Here is a 4,601-nt window from a genome sequence, read left to right on the forward strand (position 1 = left end):
AGGCGCCAGACTCAAGGGGCTCAGTTTCCTTCGTTCACAACGTGAATCTGTGTATTCTGTTCCTCGTATGAGGGCCTGGGTTCGAATCCCACTTCTGACACGATATGTTTTATGAAATTAACTGGAACAGATGTAATTTATAAAACGTCCCAATTGAATGAATCCAAGTCAGGGTGGCCGAGCGGTCTAAAGCGCCAGACTCAAGGGGCTCAGTTTCCTTCGTTCACAACGTGAATCTGTGTATTCTGGTCGTCGTATGAGGGCCTGGGTTCGAATCCCACTTCTGACACGATATGTTTTATGAAATTAACTGGAAGAGATTTAATTTATAAAACGTCCCAATTGAATGAATCCAAGTCAGGGTGGCCGAGCGGTCTAAGGCGCCAGACTCAAATGGCTCAGTTTCCTTCGTTCACAACGTGTATCTGTGCATTCTGGTCCTCGTATGAGGGCCTGGGTCCGAATCCCACTTCTGACACGATATGTTTTATGAAATTAACTGGAAGAGATGTAATTTGTAAAACGTCCCAATTGAATGAATCCAAGTCAGGTTGGCCGAGCGGTCTAAGGCGCCAGACTCAAGGGGCTCAATTTCCTTCGTTCACAACGTGAATCTGTGCATTCTGGTCCTCGTATGAGGGCCTGGGTTCGAATCCCACTTCTGACACGATATGTTTTATGAAATTAACTGGAACAGATGTTATTTATAAAACGTCCCAATTGAATGAATCCAAGTCAGGGTGGCCGAGCGGTCTAAAGCGCCAGACTCAAGGGGCTCAGTTTCCTTCGTTCACAACGTGAATCTGTGTATTCTGGTCGTTGTATGAGGGCCTGGGTTCGAATCCCACTTCTGACACGATATGTTTTATGAAATTAACTGGAAGAGATTTAATTTATAAAACGTCCCAATTGAATGAATCCAAGTCAGGGTGGCCGAGCGGTCTAAGGCGCCAGACTCAAATGGCTCAGTTTCCTTCGTTCACAACGTGTATCTGTGCATTCTGGTCCTCGTATGAGGGCCTGGGTTCGAATCCCACTTCTGACACGATATGTTTTATGAAATTAACTGGAAGAGATTTAATTTATAAAACGTCCCAATTGAATGAATCCAAGTCAGGGTGGCCGAGCGGTCTAAGGCGCCAGACTCAAATGGCTCAGTTTCCTTCGTTCACAACGTGTATCTGTGCATTCTGGTCCTCGTATGAGGGCCTGGGTCCGAATCCCACTTCTGACACGATATGTTTTATGAAATTAACTGGAAGAGATGTAATTTATAAAACATCCCAATTGAATGAATCCAAGTCGGGGTGGCCGAGCCGTCTAAGGCGCCAGACTCAAGGGACTCAGTTTCCATCGTTCGCAACGTGAATCTGTGTATTCTGGTCCTCGTATGAGAGCGTGGGTTCGAATCCCACTTCTGACACGATATGTTTTATTAAATTAACTAGAATAGGTGTAATTTATAAAACGTCCCAATTGATGAATCCAAGTCAGGGTGGCCGAACGGTCTAAAGCGCCAGACTCAAATGGCTCAGTTTCCTTCGTTCACAACGTGAATCTGTGCATTCTAGTCCTCGTATGAGGGCCTGGGTTCGAATCCCACTTCTGACACGATATGTTTTATGAAATTAACTGGAAGAGATGTAATTTATAAAACGTCCCCATTGAATGAATCCAAGTCAGGGTGGCCGAGCGGTCTAAGGCGCCAGACTCAAGAGGCTCAGTTTCCTTCGTTCACAACGTGAATCTGTGTATTCTGGTCCTCGTATGAGGGCGTGGGTTCGAATCCCACTTCTGACACGATATGTTTTATGAAATTAACTGGAAGAGATGTAATTTATAAAACGTCCCAATTGAATGAATCCAAGTCAAAGTGGCCCAGCGGTCTAAGGCGCCAGACTCAAGGGGCTCAGTTTCCTTCGTTCACAACGTGAATCTGTGTATTCTGTTCCTCGTATGAGGGCCTGGGTTCGAATCCCACTTCTGACACGATATGTTTTATGAAATTAACTGGAACAGATGTAATTTATAAAACGTCCCAATTGAATGAATCCAAGTCAGGGTGGAAGAGCGGTCTAAAGCGCCAGACTCAAGGGGCTCAGTTTCCTTCGTTCACAACGTGAATCTGTGTATTCTGGTCGTCGTATGAGGGCCTGGGTTCGAATCCCACTTCTGACACGATATGTTTTATGAAATTAACTGGAAGAGATTTAATTTATAAAACGTCCCAATTGAATGAATCCAAGTCAGGGTGGCCGAGCGGTCTAAGGCGCCAGACTCAAATGGCTCAGTTTCCTTCGTTCACAACGTGTATCTGTGCATTCTGGTCCTCGTATGAGGGCCTGGGTCCGAATCCCACTTCTGACACGATATGTTTTATGAAATTAACTGGAAGAGATGTAATTTGTAAAACGTCCCAATTGAATGAATCCAAGTCAGGTTGGCCGAGCGGTCTAAGGCGCCAGATTCAAGGGGCTCAGTTTCCTTCGTTCACAACGGGAATCTGTGTATTCTGGTCCTCGTATGAGGGCGTGGGTTCGAATCCCACTTCTGACACGATATGTTTTAAGAAATTAACTGGAAGAGATGTAATTTATAAAACGGACAATTAAATGAATCCAAGTCAGGATGGCCGAGCGGTCTAAGGCGCCAGATTCAAGGGGCTCAGTTTCCTTCGTTCACAACGCGAATCTGTGTATTCTGGTCCTCGTATGAGGGCGTGGGTTCGAATCCCACTTCTGACACGATATGTTTTAAGAAATTAACTGGAAGAGATGTAATTAATTAAACGTCCAAATTACAAGAGACCACGTCAGGATGCCCGAGCGGTCTAAGGCGCTAGACTCAAGGGGCTTAGTTTCTTTCGTTCACGACGTGAATTTGTGTATTCTGGTCCTCGTATGAGGGCGTGGGTTCGAATCCCACTTCTGATACGATATGTTTTATGAAAATAACTGGAAGAGATGTAATTTATACAACGTCCCAATTGAATGAATCCAAGTTAGGGTGGCCGAGCGGTCTAAGGCGCCAGACTCAAGGGGCTCAGTTTCCTTCGTTCACAACGTGAATTTGTGTATTCTGGTCCTCGTATGAGGGCCTGGGTTCGAATCCCACTTCTGACACGATATGTTTTATGAAATTAACTGGAAGAGATGTAATTTATAAAACATCCCAAATGAATGAATCCAAGTCAGGGTGGCCGAGCGGTCTAAGGCGCTACACTCAAGGGGCTTAGTTTCTTTCGTTCACGACGTGAATCTGTGTATTCTGGTCCTCGTATGAGGGCGTGGGTTCGAATCCCACTTCTGACACGATATGTTTTATGAAATTAACTGGAAGAGATGTAATTTATAAAACGTCCAAATCAGAAGTGACCACGTCAGGATGGCGGAGCGGTCTAAGGCGCCACACTCAAGGGGCTCAGTTTCCTTCGTTCACAACGTGAATCTGTGTATTCTGGTCCTCGTATGAGGGCGTGGGTTCGAATCCCACTTCTGATACGATATGTTTTATGAAAATAACTGGAAGAGATGTAATTTAAAACGTCCAAACTAGATAAAACCACGTCAGGATGGCCGAGCGGTCTATGCCGCCAGACTCAAGTGACCAAGTTTCTTTCGTTCTCAACGTGAATCAGTGTATTCTGCTCCTCGTATGAGGGCGTGGGTTGGAATCCCACTTCTGGCACGATATGTGTTATGAAATTATTTGGAAGAGATGTAATTTATAAAACGTCCCAATTGAATGAATCCAAGTCAGGATGGCCGAGCGGTCTAAGGCGCCAGACTCAAGGGGCGTAGTTTCTTTCGTTCACAACGTGAATCTGTGTATTCTGGTCCTCGTCTGAGGGCGTGGGTTCGAATACCACTTCTGATACGATATGTTTTATGAAAATAACTGGAAGAGATGTAATTTAAAACGTCCGAACTAGATAAAACCACGTCAGGATGCCCGAGCGGTCTAAGGCGCTAGACTCAGGGGCTTAGTTTCATTCCTTCCCGATGTGGTCTGTGTATTCTGGCCCTCGAATGAGGGCGTGGTTTCGAATCCCAATTCTGACACGATGTTTTATAAATTTAACTGGAAAAGATGTAATTTATAAAACGTCCATAGAAAATGAATCCACGTCAGGATGGCCGAGCGGTCTAAGGCGCCAGACTCAAGTGACCAAGTTTCTTTCGTTCTCAACGTGAATCAGTGTATTCTGCTCCTCGTATGAGGGCGTGGGTTGGAATCCCACTTCTGGCACGATATGTGTTATGAAATTAACTGGAAGAGATGTAATTTATAAAACGTCCCAATTGAATGAATCCAAGTCAGGATGGCCGAGCGGTCTATGGCGCCAGACTCAAGGGGCTCAGTTTCCTTCGTTTACAACGTGAATCTGTGTATTCTGGTCCTCGTATGATGGTGTGGGTTCGAATCCCAATTCTGACACGATATGTTTTAAGAAATTAACTGGAAGAGATGTAATTAATTAAACGTCCAAATTACAAGAGACCACGTCAGGATGCCCGAGCGGTCTAAGGCGCCAGACTCAAGGGGCTCAGTTTCCTTCGTTCACAACGTGAATCTGTGTATTCTGGTCCTCGTATAAGGGC

At 45.1% G+C, this 4,601-nt stretch overlaps 2 non-coding genes across 2 annotated transcripts; both read left to right on the forward strand.

Annotated features, from left to right (window-relative positions):
- The first annotated feature begins 1,678 nt into the window (after nucleotides 1–1,678).
- Nucleotides 1,679–1,800, forward strand: TRNAL-CAA (transfer RNA leucine (anticodon CAA)). The gene is made up of 2 exons: nucleotides 1,679–1,716; nucleotides 1,755–1,800. It is a non-coding gene; the product is annotated as a tRNA-Leu (tRNA).
- Nucleotides 1,801–2,622: 822 nt separating this feature from the next.
- TRNAL-CAA (transfer RNA leucine (anticodon CAA)) lies at nucleotides 2,623–2,744 on the forward strand. The gene is made up of 2 exons: nucleotides 2,623–2,660; nucleotides 2,699–2,744. It is a non-coding gene; the product is annotated as a tRNA-Leu (tRNA).
- Nucleotides 2,745–4,601: the final 1,857 nt, after the last annotated feature.

This window comes from Phalangium opilio, unplaced genomic scaffold (assembly GCF_054372755.1).
Source record: "Phalangium opilio isolate 3A_F unplaced genomic scaffold, DU_Popi_V2 ptg000061l_1, whole genome shotgun sequence".
Lineage (NCBI taxonomy): Eukaryota > Metazoa > Arthropoda > Arachnida > Opiliones > Phalangiidae > Phalangium > Phalangium opilio.